Genomic DNA, 18,206 nt, shown 5'->3' with positions numbered 1-18,206 from the left:
ATCTGGGACAAAATTAACAGTAACTGGATTAATAAAGGAAAGCCCACACGGATTTGTTCAGGGAAAATCGTGTTTAACTCTCTCGATTCTGAGTATTTTGATGAGGTAACAGAGGGAGTTGATGAGAGTAATGTGGTTGATGTGGTGTACATAGACTTCCAAAAGGCATTTGATAAAGTGCCACATAACAGACTTGTCAGCAAAGTTAAAGCCCATGGAATAAAAGGGACAGTAGCAGCAGGGATATGAAGTGGACTGAGTGACAGGAAACAGAGCATAGTGGTGAACAGTTGTTTTTCAGACAGGAGGAAGGTATATAGCTGGGTTCCACAGGGGTCAGGATTAGGACCACTGCTTTTCTCGATCTATATTAATGATGATGGGTTTGCAGAGCACAATATCAAAATTTGCAGATGACACAAAACTTGGAAGTATTGTGAACTGAGAGGAGGATAGTGATAGACTGAAAGAGGACTGGAATGGGCAGATACATGACAGATGAAATTTAATGCAGAGAAATGCGAAGTGATACATTTTGGTAGGAAGAATGAAAAAAATCAATATAAAATAAAGGATACAATTCCAAAGGGCGTGCAGGAGCAGAGGGACCTGGCGGTATATGAGTACAAATCATTGAAGGTGGCAGGACAGGTTGAGAAAGTGGTTAAAAAGGCATACAGGAACCTGGGCTTTATAATAAGAGAGGCATTGAGTACAAAAGTAAGGCAGTTATGGTGAACCTTTCTAGATCTCTGTTTCAGCCTCAACTGGAGTATTGTGTTACTTCAGTTATGAGGATGGATTAGAGAAGCTGGGACTATTCTCCTCAGAGAAGAGAAGATTGAGAGGAGATTTGATAGAGGTGTTCAAAATCATGTGGGGTGTAGACAAATTGGACAGGGGGTAAACTGTTCCACTGGTGGAAGGATCAAGAACCAGAGGACACCAATGTAAGGTGATTGGCAAAAGAACCAAAGCAACACGAGAAAAAACACTTTACACAGTGAGTGTTTAGGATCTGGAATGCACTGTCTGAGAGTGTGGTGGAGGCAGGTTCAGTGAGTGTTTAGGATCTGGAATGCACTGTCTGAGAGTGTGGTGGAGGCAGGTTCAGTGAGTGTTTAGGATCTGGAATGCACTGTCTGAGAGTGTGGTGGAGGCAGGTTCAGTGAGTGTTTAGGAACTGGAATGCACTGTCTGAGAGTGTGGTAGAGGCAGGTTCAGTGAGTGTTTAGGATCTGGAATGCACTGTCTGAGAGTGTGGTGGAGGCAGGTTCAGTGAGTGTTTAGGATCTGGAATGCACTGTCTGAGAGTGTGGTGGAGGCAGGTTCAGTGAGTGTTTAGGATCTGGAATGCACTGTCTGAGAGTGTGGTGGAGGCAGGTTCAGTGTGTGTTTAGGATCTGGAATGCACTGTCTGAGAGTGTGGTGGAGGCAGGTTCAGTGAGTGTTTAGGATCTGGAATGCACTGTCTGAGAGTGTGGTGGAGGCAGGTTCAGTGAGTGTTTAGGATCTGGAATGCACTGTCTGAGAGTGTGGTGGAGGCAGGTTCAGTGAGTGTTTAGGATCTGGAATGCACTGTCTGAGAGTGTGGTGGAGGCAGGTTCAGTGAGTGTTTAGGATCTGGAATGCACTGTCTGAGAGTGTGGTGGAGGCAGGTTCAGTGTGTGTTTAGGATCTGGAATGTACTGTCTGAGAGTGTAGTGGAGGCAGGTTCAGTGAGTGTTTAGGATCTGGAATGCACTGACTGAGAGTGTGGTGGAGGCAGGTTCAGTGAGTGTTTAGGATCTGGAATGCACTGTCTGAGTGTGGTGGAGGCAGGTTCAGTGAGTGTTTAGGATCTGGAATGCACTGTCTGAGTGTGGTGGAGGCAGGTTCAGTGAGTGTTTAGGATCTGGAATGCACTATCTGAGAGTGTGGTGGAGGCAGGTTCAGTGAGAGTTTAGGATCTGGAAAGCACTATCTGAGAGTGTGGTGGAGGCAGTGTCAGTGAGTGTTTAGGATCTGGAATGCACTGTCTGAGAGTTTGGTGGAAGCAGGTTCAGTGAGTGTTTAGGATCTGGAATACACTGTCTGAGAGTTTGGTGGAGGCAGGTTCAGTGAGTGTTTAGGATCTGGAATGCACTGTCTGAGTGTGGTGGAGGCAGGTTCACTGAGTGGTTAGGAACTGGAATGCACTATCTGAGAGTTTGGTGGAGGCAGGTTCAGTGAGTGTTTAGGATCGGGAATGCACTGTCTGAGAGTTTGGTGGAAGCAGGTTCAGTGAGTGTTTAGGATCTGGAATACACTGTCTGAGAGTTTGGTGGAGGCAGGTTCAGTGAGTGTTTAGGATCTGGAATGCACTGTCTGAGTGTGGTGGAGGCAGGTTCACTGAGTGGTTAGGAACTGGAATGCACTATCTGAGAGTTTGGTGGAGGCAGGTTCAGTGAGTGTTTAGGATCTGGAATGCACTATCTGAGAGTGTGGTGGAGGCAGGTTCAGTGAGTGTTTAGGATCTGGAATGCACTGTCTGAGAGTGTGGTGGAGGCAGGTTCAGTGAGTGTTTAGGATCTGGAATGCACTGTCTGAGAGTGTGGTGGAGGCAGGTTCAGTGAGTGTTTAGGATCTGGAATGCACTGTCTGAGAGTGTGGTGGAGGCAGGTTCAGTGAGTGTTTAGGATCTGGAATGCACTGTCTGAGAGTGTGGTGGAGGCAGGTTCAGTGAGTGTTTAGGATCTGGAATGCACTGTCTGAGAGTGTGGTGGAGGCAGGTTCAGTGAGTGTTTAGGATCTGGAATGCACTGTCTGAGAGTGTGGTGGAGGCAGGTTCAGTGAGTGTTTAGGATCTGGAATGCACTATCTCAGAGTGTGGTGGAGGCAGGTTCAGTGAGAGTTTAGGATCTGGAATACACTGTCTGAGAGTGTGGTGGAGGCAGGTTCAGTGAGTGTTTAGGATCTGGAATGCACTGTCTGAGAGTGTGGTGGAGGCAGGTTCAGTGAGTGTTTAGGATCTGGAATGCACTATCTCAGAGTGTGGTGGAGGCAGGTTCAGTGAGAGTTTAGGATCTGGAATACACTGTCTGAGAGTGTGGTGGAGGCAGGTTCAGTGAGAGTTTAGGATCTGGAAAGCACTATCTGAGAGTGTGGTGGAGGCAGGTTCAGTGAGTGTTTAGGATCTGGAATGCACTATCTGAGAGTTTGGTGGAGGCAGGTTCAGTGAGTGTTTAGGATCTGGAATGCACTGTCTGAGAGTGCGGTGGAGGCAGGTTCAGTGAGTGTTTAGGATCTGGAATGCACTGTCTGAGAGTGTGGTGGAGGCAGGTTCAGTGAGTGTTTAGGATCTGGAATGCACTGTCTGAGAGTGTGGTGGAGGCAGGTTCAGTGAGTGTTTAGGATCTGGAATACAATGTCTGAGAGTGTGGTGGAGGCAGGTTCAGTGAGTGTTTAGGAACTGGAATGCACTGTCTGAGAGTTTAGAACATTACAGCGCAGTACAGGATCTTCAGCCCTCGATGTTGCGCCAACCTGTGAAACCATCTGACCTACACTATTCCATTTTCATCCATATGTCTATCCAATGTCCATTTAAATGCCCTTAAAGTTGGCGAGTCTACTACTGTTGCAGGCAGGGCGTTCCACGCCCTTACTACTCTCTGAGTAAAGAAACTACCTCTCACATCTGTCCTATATCTATCACCCCTCAACTTAAAGCTATGTCCCCTCGTGTTTGCCATCACCATCCGAGGAAAAAGGCTCTCACTATCCACCCTATCTAACCCTCTGATTATCTTATATGTCTCTATTAAGTCACCTCTTCTCCTCCTTCTCTCTAACGAAAACAACCTCAAGTCCCTCAGCCTTTCCTCATAAGACCTTCCCTCCATACCAGGCAACATCCTAGTAAATCTCCTCTGCACCCTTTCCATAGCTTCCACATCCTTCCTATAATGCGGTGACCAGAACTGCACGCAATACTCCAGGTGCGGCCGCACCAGAGTTCTGTACAGCTGCAGCATGACCTCGTGGCTCCTAAACTCGATCCCTCTACTAATAAAAGCTAACACACCATATGCCTTCTTAACAGCTCTATTAACCTGGGTGGCAACTTTCAGGGATTTATGCACCTGGACACCAAGATCTCTCTGCTCATCTACACTACCAAGAATCTTCCCATTCGCCCAGTACTCTGCATTCCTGTTACTCCTTCCAAAGTGAATCACCTCGCACTTTTCCGCATTAAACTCCATTTGCCATCTCTCAGCCCAGCTCTGCAGCCTATCTATGTCCCTCTGTACCCTACAACATCCTTCGGCACTATCCACAACTCCACCGACCTTCGTGTCATCCGCAAATTTACTAACCCACCCTTCTACACCCTCATCCAGGTCATTTATAAAAATGACAAACAGCAGTGGCCCCAAAACAGATCCTTCCGGTACACCACTAGAAACTATACTCCAGGATGAACATTTACCATCAACCACCACCCTCTGTCTTCTTTCAGCTAGCCAATTTCTGATCCAAAGCACTAATTCACCTTCAATCCCATACTTCTGTATTTTCTGCAATAGCCTACCGTGGGGAACTTTATCAAACGCCTTACTGAAATCCATATACACCACATCCACAGCTTTACCCTCATCCACCTGTTTGGTCACCTTCTCGAAAAACTCAATAAGGTTTGTGAGGCACGACCTACCCATCACAAAACTGTGCTGACTATCGCTAATGAACTTATTCTTTTCAAGATGATTATAAATCCTGTCTCTTATAACCTTTTCCAACATTTTACCCACAACCGAAGTAAGGCTCACAGGTCTATAATTACCAGGGCTGTCTCTACTCCCCTTCTTGAACAAGGGGACAACATTTGCTATCCTCCAGTCTTCCGGCACTATTCCTGTCGACAATGACGACATAAAGATCAAGGACAAAGGCTCTGCAATCTCCTCCCTGGCTTCCCAGAGAATCCTAGGATAAATCCCATCTGGCCCAGGGGACTTATCTATTTTCACACTTTCCAAAATTGCTAACACCTCCTCCTTGTGAACCTCAATCCCATCTAGCCTAGTAGTCTGTATCTCAGTATTCTCCTCGACAACATTTTCTTTCTCTACTGTAAATACTGACGAAAAATATTCATTTAACACTTCCCCTATCTCCTCCGATTCCACACACAACTTCCCACTACTATCCTTGATTGGCCCTAACCTAACTCTAGTCATTCTTTTATTCCTGATATACCGATAGAAAGCCTTAGGGTTTTCTTTGATCCTATCCGCCAATGACTTCTCGTGTCCTCTCCTTGCTCTGAGAGTGTGGTGGAGGTAGTTTCAGTGAGTGTTTAGGATCTGGAACGCACTGTCTGAGAGTGTAGTGGAGGCAGGTTCTGTGTGTGTTTAGGATCTGGAATGCACTGTCTGAGAGTGTGGTGGAGGCAGGTTCAGTGAGTGTTTAGGATCTGGAATGCACTGTCTGGGAGTGTGATGGAGGCAGGTTCAGTGAGTGTTTAGGATCTGGAATGCACTGTCTGAGAGTGTGGTGGAGGCAGGTTCAGTGAGTGTTTAGGATCCGGAATGTACTGTCTGAGAGTGTAGTGGAGGCAGGTTCAGTGAGTGTTTAGGATCTGGAATGCACTGTCTGAGAGTGTGGTGGAGGCAGTTTAAGTGAGTGTTTAGGATCCGGAATGTACTGTCTGAGAGTGTAGTGGAGGCAGGTTCAGTGAGTGTTTAGGATCTGGAATGCACTGTCTGGGAGTGTGGTGGTGGCAGGTTCAGTGAGTGTTTAGGATCTGGAATGCACTGTCTGGGAGTGTGGTGGAGGCAGGTTCAGTGAGTGTTTAGGATCTGGAATGCACTGTCTGGGAATGTGGTGGAGGCAGGTTCAGTGAGTGTTTAGGATCTGGAATGCACTGTCTGAGAGTGTGGTGGAGGTAGTTTCAGTGAGTGTTTAGGATCTGGAATGCACTGTCTGGGAGTATGGTGGAGGCAGGTTCAGTGAGTGTTTAGGATCTGGAATACACTGTCTGAGAGTGCGGTGGAGGCAGGTTCAGTGAGTGTTTAGGATCTGGAATGCACTGCCTGAGAGTGTGGTGGAGGCAGGTTCAGTGAGTGTTTAGGATCTGGAATACACTGTCTGAGAGTGTAGTGGAGGCAGGTTCAGTGTGTGTTTAGGATCTGGAATGCACTGTCTGAGAGTGCGGTGGAGGCAGGTTCAGTGTGTGTTTAGGATCTGGAATGCACTGTCTGAGAGTGTAGTGGAGGCAGGTTCAGTGTGTGTTTAGGATCTGGAATGCACTGTCTGAGAGTGTGGTGGAGGCAGGTTCAGTGTGTGTTTAGGATCTGGAATGCACTGTCTGAGAGTGTGGTGGAGGCAGGTTCAGTGAGTGTTTAGGATCTGGAATGCACTGTCCGAGAGTGTAGTGGAGGCAGGTTCAGTGTGTGTTTAGGATCTGGAATGCACTGTCTGAGAGTGTGGTGGAGGCAGGTTCAGTGAGTGTTTAGGATCTGGAATGCACTGTCCGAGAGTGTAGTGGAGGCAGGTTCAGTGTGTGTTTAGGATCTGGAATGCACTGTCTGAGAGTGTGGTGGAGGCAGGTTCAGTGAGTGTTTAGGATCTGGAATGCACTGTCCGAGAGTGTAGTGGAGGCAGGTTCAGTGTGTGTTTAGGATCTGGAATGCACTGTCTGAGAGTGTGGTGGAGGCAGGTTCAGTGAGTGTTTAGGATCTGGAATGCACTGTCCGAGAGTGTAGTGGAGGCAGGTTCAGTGAGTGTTTAGGATCTGGAATACACTGTCTGAGAGTGTAGTGGAGGCAGGTTCAGTGTGTGTTTAGGATCTGGAATGCACTGTCTGAGAGTGTGGTGGAGGCAGGTTCAGTGAGTGTTTAGGATCTGGAATGCACTGTCCGAGAGTGTAGTGGAGGCAGGTTCAGTGTGTGTTTAGGATCTGGAATGCACTGTCTGAGAGTGTGGTGGAGGCAGGTTCAGTGAGTGTTTAGGATCTGGAATGCACTGTCCGAGAGTGTAGTGGAGGCAGGTTCAGTGTGTGTTTAGGATCTGGAATGCACTGTCCGAGAGTGTAGTGGAGGCAGGTTCAGTGTGTGTTTAGGATCTGGAATACACTGTCTGAGAGTGTAGTGGAGGCAGGTTCAGTGAGTGTTTAGGATCTGGAATGCACTGTCCGAGAGTGTAGTGGAGGCAGGTTCAGTGTGTGTTTAGGATCTGGAATGCACTGTCTGAGAGTGTGGTGGAGGCAGGTTCAGTGAGTGTTTAGGATCTGGAATGCACTGTCCGAGAGTGTAGTGGAGGCAGGTTCAGTGTGTGTTTAGGATCTGGAATGCACTGTCCGAGAGTGTAGTGGAGGCAGGTTCAGTGTGTGTTTAGGATCTGGAATGCACTGTCTGAGAGTGTGGTGGAGGCAGGTTCAGTGAGTGTTTAGGATCTGGAATGCACTGTCTGAGAGTGTGGTGGAGGCAGGTTCAGTGAGTGTTTAGGATCTGGAATGCACTGTCTGAGAGTGTGGTGGAGGCAGGTTCAGTGAGTGTTTAGGATCTGGAATGCACTGTCTGAGAGTGTGGTGGAGGCAGGTTCAGTGAGTGTTTAGGATCTGGAATGCACTGTCTGAGAGTGTGGTGGAGGCAGGTTCAGTGAGTGTTTAGGATCTGGAATGCACTGTCTGAGAGTGTGGTGGAGGCAGGTTCAGTGAGTGTTTAGGATCTGGAATGCACTGTCTGAGAGTGTGGTGGAGGCAGGTTCAGTGAGTGTTTAGGATCTGGAATGCACTGTCCGAGAGTGTAGTGGAGGCAGGTTCAGTGTGTGTTTAGGATCTGGAATGCACTGTCCGAGAGTGTAGTGGAGGCAGGTTCAGTGTGTGTTTAGGATCTGGAATGCACTGTCTGAGAGTGTAGTGGAGGCAGGTTCAGTGTGTGTTTAGGATCTGGAATGCACTGTCTGAGAGTGTGGTGGAGGCAGGTTCAGTGAGTGTTTAGGATCTGGAATGCACTGTCTGAGAGTGTGGTGGAGGCAGGTTCAGTGAGTGTTTAGGATCTGGAATGCACTGTCTGAGAGTGTGGTGGAGGCAGGTTCAGTGAGTGTTTAGGATCTGGAATGCACTGTCTGAGAGTGTGGTGGAGGCAGGTTCAGTGAGTGTTTAGGATCTGGAATGCACTGTCTGAGAGTGTGGTGGAGGCAGGTTCAGTGAGTGTTTAGGATCTGGAATGCACTGTCTGAGAGTGTGGTGGAGGCAGGTTCAGTGAGTGTTTAGGATCTGGAATGCACTGTCTGAGAGTGTGGTGGAGGCAGGTTCAGTGAGTGTTTAGGATCTGGAATGCACTGTCCGAGAGTGTAGTGGAGGCAGGTTCAGTGTGTGTTTAGGATCTGGAATGCACTGTCCGAGAGTGTAGTGGAGGCAGGTTCAGTGTGTGTTTAGGATCTGGAATGCACTGTCTGAGAGTGTAGTGGAGGCAGGTTCAGTGTGTGTTTAGGATCTGGAATGCACTGTCTGAGAGTGTGGTGGAGGCAGGTTCAGTGAGTGTTTAGGATCTGGAACGCACTGTCTGAGAGTGCGGTGGAGGCAGGTTCAGTGAGTGTTTAGGATCTGGAATGCACTGTCCGAGAGTGTAGTGGAGGCAGGTTCAGTGAGTGTTTAGGATCTGGAATGCACTGTCCGAGAGTGTAGTGGAGGCAGGTTCAGTGAGTGTTTAGGATCTGGAATGCATTGTCTGAGAGTGTGGTGGAGGCAGGTTCAGTGTGTGTTTAGGATCTGGAATGCACTGTCTGAGAGTGTAGTGGAGGCAGGTTCAGTGTGTGTTTAGGATCTGGAATGCACTGTCTGAGAGTGTGGTGGAGGCAGGTTCAGTGAGTGTTTAGGATCTGGAATGCACTGTCTGAGAGTGTGGTGGAGGCAGGTTCAGTGAGTGTTTAGGATCTGGAATGCACTGTCTGAGAGTGTGGTGGAGGCAGGTTCAGTGAGTGTTTAGGATCTGGAATGCACTGTCTGAGAGTGTGGTGGAGGCAGGTTCAGTGAGTGTTTAGGATCTGGAATGCACTGTCTGAGAGTGTGGTGGAGGCAGGTTCAGTGAGTGTTTAGGATCTGGAATACACTGTCTGAGAGTGTGGTGGAGGCAGGTTCAGTGAGTGTTTAGGATCTGGAATGCACTGTCTGAGAGTGTGGTGGAAGCAGGTTCAGTGAGTGTTTAGGATCTGGAATGCACTGTCTGAGAGTGTGGTGGAGGCAGGTTCAGTGAGTGTTTAGGATCTGGAATGCACTGTCTGAGAGTGTGGTGGAGGCAGGTTCAGTGAGTGTTTAGGATCTGGAATGCACTGTCTGAGAGTGTGGTGGAGGTTGTTTCAGTGAGTGTTTAGGATCTGGAATGCACTGTCTGAGAGTGTGGTGGAGGCAGGTTCAGTGAGTGTTTAGGATCTGGAATGCACTGTCTGAGAGTGTAGTGGAGGCAGGTTCAGTGAGTGTTTAGGATCTGGAATGCACTGTCTGACAGTGTGGTGGAGGCAGGTTCAGTGAGTGTTTAGGATCTGGAATGCACTGTCTGAGAGTGTGGTGGAGGCAGGTTCAGTGAGTGTTTAGGATCTGGAATGCACTGTCTGAGAGTGTGGTGGAGGCAGGTTCAGTGAGTGTTTAGGATCTGGAACGCACTGCCTGAGAGTGTAGTGGAGGCAGGTTCAGTGAGTGTTTAGGATCTGGAATGCACTGTCTGAGAGTGTGGTGGAGGCAGGTTCAGTGAGTGTTTAGGATCTGGAATGCACTGTCTGAGAGTGTGGTGGAGGCAGGTTCAGTGAGTGTTTAGGATCTGGAATGCACTGTCTGAGAGTGTGGTGGAGGTTGTTTCAGTGAGTGTTTAGGATCTGGAATGCACTGTCTGAGAGTGTGGTGGAGGCAGGTTCAGTGAGTGTTTAGGATCTGGAATGCACTGTCTGAGAGTGTAGTGGAGGCAGGTTCAGTGAGTGTTTAGGATCTGGAATGCACTGTCTGAGAGTGTGGTGGAGGCAGGTTCAGTGAGTGTTTAGGATCTGGAATGCACTGTCTGAGAGTGTGGTGGAGGCAGGTTCAGTGAGTGTTTAGGATCTGGAATGCACTGTCTGAGAGTGTGGTGGAGGCAGGTTCAGTGAGTGTTTAGGATCTGGAATTCACTGTCTGAGAGTGTGGTGGAGGCAGGTTCAGTGAGTGTTTAGGATCTGGAATGCACTGTCTGAGAGTGTGGTGGAGGCAGGTTCAGTGAGTGTTTAGGATCTGGAATGCACTGTCTGAGAGTGTGGTGGAGGCAGGTTCAGTGAGTGTTTAGGATCTGGAACGCACTGTCTGAGAGTGCGGTGGAGGCAGGTTCAATCGAGGCTTTCAAAAGAGAATTGAATAATTATCGGGAGAGAAAAAATTTGCAGGTCTATGGGCAAAGACGGGCGAGTTAGACTAGCCTAGTTGGTTTTGCAGAGATCCGGCATGGAGACGATGGGCTGAATGGCCTCCTTCAGTGCTATATCCATTCTATGCTTCTGTGAATGCCCTGAGGCCTCCTTAACTTTATCTTGCTGAGATAATCCCAGGCAGAATATCATTTGTGTCTTTACTGAATCTTAACACTCTTCGAAAAGAGTGTGATGTGTGGAAGGATTCCTTTTCCCTTCCATTTTCCCTGCCAATTTGCCACTCCTGGAATCTGCTTGCTTGCTCCATGTATTGGTAGCTATGGTTCAGTGGCTGGCACCTCTTGCTTCAGAGTTATAAGGCTGGGGGTTCAAGTCATACCCCAGAGGCTGGAGTTTCTCATTCCAGGCTGACGTCCCCAGTGCCGGACTGAGGGAGTGCTACACTATTGCACGTGCTATCTTCCAGATGGGGCATTAAACTGAGGCTCTCTCATGTGGCAGGAAAGGATCCCATGGCCACTTCTTGGAAGAGCAGGGCAATTCTTTCTATCCCATATTTAGCCCTTAAACAACATCACCTGCAAGGTGATATAGAAATGTTTCAGAAAGGTCATTGCCTGTCTCTCTGGACAGGTGCTGCAGGGCAGAACAAGCTTAATGAAAGCTAGAAACATTATGTTAATTGTTCTCTGGCTGAATTTCCCAAGTTCTCGCATGTTTCACCCAACTTATTAAGTGTTCATGTGACACATCCATGGATCTGGGGCAGGTGGGTCCTGGTCACTGCAGCAAAATCCAGCCTAAATTTGTGTTTCAAGAGTAGAGTTCACAGGTCAGTAATTTAACCACCAACATCATCAAAGCCTGACCCGCCAAACTGAAGAAAGATCCCCCCTCTCTCCCGCCTAAAGCCCAGGTAAAAGCTGCAACACATGGGAAGGCAGCATGATTGCTTTGGTACTATAGTGTTGCCATTTTCACTGGCCTCTACCTTGGCTTGGCAGGGTTAAAATTGACCCTTAGTAGACTCAGTCCCACAGCCCATGTACACTCTCCCCTATCACTGACTCTACCCACCATTCAGTCCCCTCCCACAGCCCATGTTCACTCTCCCCTATCACTGACTCTACCCACCATTCAATCCCCTCCCACAGCCCATGTTCACTCTCCCCTACCACTGACTCTACCCACCATTCAATCCCCTCCCACAGCCCATGTCCACTCTCCCCTATCACTGACTCGACCCACCATTCAATCCCCTCCCACAGCCCATGTCCACTCTCCCCTATCACTGACTCTACCCACCATTCAATCCCCTCACACAGTCCATGTGCACTCTCCCCTATCACTGACTCTACCCACCATTCAATCCCCTCCCACAGTCCATGTACACTCTCCCCTATCACTGACTCTACCCACCATTCAATCCCCTCCCACAGCCCATGTTCACTCTCCCCTTTCACTGACTCTACCCACCATTCAATCCCCTCCCACAGCCCATGTACACTCTCCCCTATGACTCTACCCACCATTCAATCCCCTCCCACAGCCCATGTTCACTCTCCCCTATCACTGACTCTACCCACCATTCAATCCCCTCCCACAGCCCATGTTCACTCTCCCCTATCACTGACTCTACCCACCATTCAGTCCCCTCCCACAGCCCATGTTCACTCTCCCCTATCACTGACTCTACCCACCATTCAATCCCCTCCCACAGCCCATGTTCACTCTCCCCTACCACTGACTCTACCCACCATTCAATCCCCTCCCACAGCCCATGTCCACTCTCCCCTATCACTGACTCGACCCACCATTCAATCCCCTCCCACAGCCCATGTCCACTCTCCCCTATCACTGACTCTACCCACCATTCAATCCCCTCACACAGTCCATGTGCACTCTCCCCTATCACTGACTCTACCCACCATTCAATCCCCTCCCACAGTCCATGTACACTCTCCCCTATCACTGACTCTACCCACCATTCAATCCCCTCCCACAGCCCATGTTCACTCTCCCCTTTCACTGACTCTACCCACCATTCAATCCCCTCCCACAGCCCATGTACACTCTCCCCTATGACTCTACCCACCATTCAATCCCCTCCCACAGCCCATGTTCACTCTCCCCTATCACTGACTCTACCCACCATTCAATCCCCTCCCACAGCCCATGTTCACTCTCCCCTATCACTGACTCTACCCACCATTCAATCCTCTCCCACAGCCCATGTTCACTCTAACCTATCACTGACTCTACCCACCATTCAATCCCCTCCCACAGTCCATGTACACTCTCCCCTATGACTCTACCCACCATTCAATCCCCTCCCACAGCCCATGTTCACTCTCCCCTATCACTGACTCTACCCACCATTCAATCCCCTCCCACAGCCCATGTTCACTCTCCCCTATCACTGACTCTACCCACCATTCAATCCCCTCCCACAGCCCATGTTCACTCTCCCCTATCACTGACTCTACCCACCATTCAATCCCCTCCCACAGCCCATGTTCACTCTCCCCTATCACTGACTCTACCCACCATTCAATCCCCTCCCACAGCCCATGTTCACTCTCCCCTATCACTGACTCTACCCACCATTCAATCCCCTCCCACAGCCCATGTTCACTCTCCCCTATCACTGACTCTATCCACCATTCAATCCCCTCCCACAGCCCATGTTCACTCTTCCCTATCACTGACTCTACCCACCATTCAATCCCCTCCCACAGCCCATGTTCACTCTCCCCTATCACTGACTCTACCCACCATTCAATCCCCTCCCACAGCCCATGTTCACTCTCCCCTATCACTGACTCTACCCACCATTCAATCCCCTCCCACAGCCCATGTTCACTCTCCCCTATCACTGACTCTACCCACCATTCAATCCCCTCCCACAGCCCATGTTCACTCTCCCCTATCACTGACTCTACCCACCATTCAATCCCCTCCCACAGCCCATGTCCACTCTCCCCATCACTGACTCTACCCACCATTCAATCCCCTCCCACAGCCCATGTTCACTCTCCCCTATCACTGACTCTACCCACCATTCAATCCCCTCCCACAGCCCATGTTCACTCTCCCCTATCACTGACTCTACCCACCATTCAATCCCCTCCCACAGCCCATGTTCACTCTCCCCTATCACTGACTCTACCCACCATTCAATCCCCTCCCACAGCCCATGTTCACTCTCCCCTATCACTGACTCTACCCACCATTCAATCCCCTCCCACAGCCCATGTTCACTCTCCCCTATCACTGACTCTACCCACCATTCAATCCCCTCCCACAGCCCATGTTCACTCTCCCCTATCAGGATCAATCAAGCAAAACACCAGAATCTCTCCCTAACCTCTATTCCCACCCTATCCTTCCCTGACCAGTTTCCTTCCTTCTCCTAATATTCCTAGTGTCCCAGAGGTTCAGGAATTCTTATGTCCCAAATAGCATTTGATGGTAACTGCCTTGACTGTTTCTTCAAACCTGCACACACATTCAGAATCAATCAGTAATGAGGTGCCTTATGTCAGAGTCTGTTGGACCAATCTCTCTGTCTCTGTGTCGCTGCAGGGTATTGCAGGAAATGCATGCAGGAGACTGTTGGCCACAGTTGTACTGAGCTTCATTAACACTCTCCAAATCCCATAATACATTCGCAGGATTGTGTCACTGGACAGAGAGATCCTATAGTTTCTCTAGTTGTCAGCAAGTCCAAATTATTAATTTAAAATCTGTGTTTTGTACAGAAATTAATAAATTTTCACTCTCAGAAATGGGTGCTGAGTGGAGAGAGAACACTGCTGTGTGACACTAACGTTCAGTCAGGTTGCTGTTTTATGCCAACATCTCTCCAGAAGGCGGAGAAAGCAGAGTGGGAGTGATTCCAAGGGCACCGTGCAGTCTCTGCTATTGAACCCGAATGCTTCATGTGTGATTCCTGACCCATTGACAGAGAGCATCAGCGGGCAGATCAAAGATAGGGATCAGGAACTGATGGAAGCACAAGAGTGTTTAGCAGATTGATTGAAAAATGTGTTACTCCATTGTGATGCAGCTGATGTTTGTTATGTTAGGCCGGAATTTCCTGGAGTGCTATTATTCTACGTAACAACAAGGCACAGCAGGCAACAGTGAACGAATCACAGGGTGTTAAATGAAATGATAACAGGTTTATAGTCGCAAAGCAGAAATATACATGGTATTAGCACTCTTCTTTACTCGTTCAAGAGATAAGGGAATCACTGCTGTCTAGCATTTATTGGGCATCACTAATTGCCCTTGAGAAGGTTGTAGTCACCACTTTCATGAATACAACTGAGTGTCTTGCTAGGCCATTTCAGAGGGCAGTTAAGAGTCAAGCACATTGCTGTGGGTCTGGAGTCACATGTAGGCCAGACCGGGTAAGGACAGCAGATTTCCTTCCCAAAAGGACATTAGTGAACCAGATGGTTCACTATCTGGTGCCTTCAGTCGTTTCATGATATCACGCAGAGTGAATCGAATTTGGTTCAGTTCTGGGTACTGCCTGTGCGGAGTTTGCAAGTTCTCACCGTGACCGTGTGGGTTTCCGCAGGGTGCTCCGGTTTCCTCCCACAGCCAAAGACTTGCAGGTTGATAGGTAAATTGGCCATTGTAAATTGCCCCTAGTGTAGGCAGGTGGTAGGAGTATTGAGGGAAGGTGGGGATGTGGTAGGGAATATGGGACAAATGTCGGATTAGTATAAATGGGTGGTTGATGGCCAGCACAGACTCGGTGGGCCGAAGGGCCTGTTTCAGTGCTGTATCTCTCTATGACTATGACTCTATGAGTCTGTGATGCTGGGGACTTCAGGAGGAGGCCGAGATGGATCATCAACTCGGCACTTCTGGCTGAAGATTGTTGCAAATGCTTCAGCCTTATCTTTCACACTGATGTACTGGGCTCCCCCATCATTGAGGATGGGGATATTTGTGGAGCCACCTCTTCCAGTTATTTGTTTAATTGGCACCACCATTCATGGCTGGATGTGGCAGGACTGCAGAGCTTAGATCTGATCCGTTGGTTATGGGATCGCTTAGCTCTGTCTATTGCATGCTGCTTATGCAGTTTGTCATGCAAGTAGTCCTGGGTTGTAGCTTCACCAGGTTGACACCTCATTTTGAGGTATGCCTGGTGCTGCTCCTGGCATGCCCTCCAGCACTCTTCATTGACCCAGGGTTTGTCTCCTGGCTTGATGGTAATGGTAGAGTGGGGGATATGCCGGGCCATGAGGTTACAGATTGTGGTTGAGTACAATTCTGCTGCTGGCCCACAGCGCCTCATGGATGCCCAGTTTTGCATTGCTAGATCTGTTTGAAATCTATCCCATTTAGCACAGTGGTAGAGCCACACAACACGATGGACGGTATCCTCAATGTGAAGGTGGGACTCCATCTCTACAAGGACTGTGCGGTGGTCACTCCTACCAATACTGTCATGGGCAGATGCATCTGCGGCAGGCAGAGGTCAAGTATGTTTTTCCCTCACAACCTGCTGCAGACCCAGTCTAGCAGCAACGTCCTTCAGGACTCAGCCAGCTCGGTCAGTAGTGGTGCTACTGATGATGGTGATGGACATTGAAGTCCCCCACCCAGAGTACATTCTGTGCTCTTGCCAACCTCACTGCTTCCTCCAATGATGTTCAACATAGAGGAGTACTGAGTCATCAGCTGAGGGAGGGCGGTAGGTGGTAATCAGCAGGAGGTTACCTTGCCCATGTTTGACCTGATGCCATGAGACTTCATGGGGTCTGGAGTCGATGTTGAGGACTCCCAGGGCAACTCCCTCCCGACTGTATACCACTGTGCTGGCACCTCTGGTGGGTCTGTCCTGCCGGTGGGACAGGACATACCCGGGGATGGTGAAGGCAGTGTCTGGGACATTCTCTGTAAGGTATGATTCTGTGAGTATGACTATGTCAGGCTGTTGCTTGACTAGTCTGTGGGACAGCTCTCCCAACTTTGGCACAAGCCCCCAGATATTAGTAAGGAGGACTTTGCAGGGTCGACAGGGCTGGGTTTGCCGTTGTCGTTTCCGGTGCCGGGTGGTCCGTCCGGTTTCATTCCTTTTTATTAACTTTGAAGCAGTTAGATACAACTGAGTGGCTTGCTAGGCCATTTCAGAGTTAACCACATTGCTGTGGGTCTGGAGTCACATGTCGGCCAGACCAGGTAAGGACAGCAGATTTCCTTCCCTAAAGGAATTTAGTGAACCAGATGGGTTTTTACAACAATCGACAATGGTTTCATGGTCACCATTAGACTAGTTTTTAAATTCCAGATTTATTAATTGAATTCAAATTCCACCTTCTGCTGTGGTGGGATTTGAACCCATGTCCCCAGAGAAACCCGTGGGTCCTACAGTTTGGAGGGTCTGATGGTATGCATCCCAGAGTACTTAAGGAAGTGGCCCTAGAAATAGTGGATGCATTGGTGGTCATCTTCCAAGATTCTATAGACTCTGGAACAGTTCCTACAGATTGGAGGGTAGCTAATGTAACCCCACTATTTAAAAAGGAAGGTAGAGAGAAAACAGGGAATTATAGACCAGTCATCCTGACGTCAGTAGTGGGGAAAATTCTAGAGTCTATTATCAAAGATTTTATAGCAGAGCACTTAGAGAACAGTGGTAGAATTGGACAGAGTCAGCATGGATTTACGAAAGGGAAATCATGCTTGACAAATCTACTAGAATTCTTCGAGGATGTAACTAGTAGATTTGATGAGGGGGAGTCAATGGATGTGGTTTATTTGGACTTGCAGAAGGCTTTCGACAAAGTCCCACAAAAGTGATTAGCCAGTAAAATTAAAGCACATGGGATTGGTGGTAATGTATTGCGATGGATAGAAAATTGGTTGGCAGACAGGAAACAAAGAGTCGGAATAACCAGGTCTTTTTCCGAATGGCAGGCAGTGACTAGTGGGATACCGCAGGAATCGGTGCTAGGACCCCAGCTATTCACAATATATATTAATGATTTAGATGAAGGAACTAAATGTAATATCTCCAAATTTGCAGATGACACAAAACTGGGTGGGAGGGTGAGTTGTGAGAAGGATGCAGGGAGGCTTCAGGGTGATTTGGACAAGTTGAGCGAGTGGGCTAATGCATGGCAGATGCAGTATAATGTGGATAAATGTGAGGTTATCCACTTTGGTAGCAAAAACAGGAAGTCAGATTATTATCTGAACAGCTATAAACTGAGAGAGGGGAATATGCAACAAGACCTGGGTGTTCTCGTACAGTCGCTGAAGGTAAGCATGAAGGTGCAACAGGCAGTAAAAAAGGCAAATGGTATGTTGGCCTTCATAGCGAGAGGATTCGAGTACAGGAGCAGGGATGTCTTGCTGCAATTATACAGGGCCTTGGTGAGGCCACACCTGGAATATTGTGTGTGGTTTTGGTCTTATTATCTGAGGAAGGATGTTCTTGCTATAGAGGGAGTGCAGCAAAGGTTTACCAGACTGATTCCTGGGATGGCAGGACTGACGTATGAGGAGAGATTGAATCGGTTAGGATTATATTCGCTGGAGTTCAGAAGAGTGAGGGGGATCTCATAGAAACCTATAAAATTCGAACAGGACTTGACAGGGTAGATGCAGGAAGGATGTTCCTGATGGTGGGGAAATCCAGAACCAGGGGTCATAGTCTAAGGATACGGGGTAAACCTTTCAGGACTGAGATGAGGAGAAACTTCTTCACCCAGAGAGTGGTGAGCCTGTGGAATTGGCCACCACAGAAAGCAGTTGAGGCCAAAACATTGTATGTTTTCAAGAAGGAGTTAGATATAGCTCTTGGGGCGAAAGGGATCAAA

Source organism: Heterodontus francisci, chromosome 19 (genome assembly GCF_036365525.1).
Source record: "Heterodontus francisci isolate sHetFra1 chromosome 19, sHetFra1.hap1, whole genome shotgun sequence".
Classification (NCBI taxonomy): Eukaryota; Metazoa; Chordata; class Chondrichthyes; order Heterodontiformes; family Heterodontidae; genus Heterodontus; species Heterodontus francisci.
Note: the sequence above shows the minus strand (reverse complement) of the source record.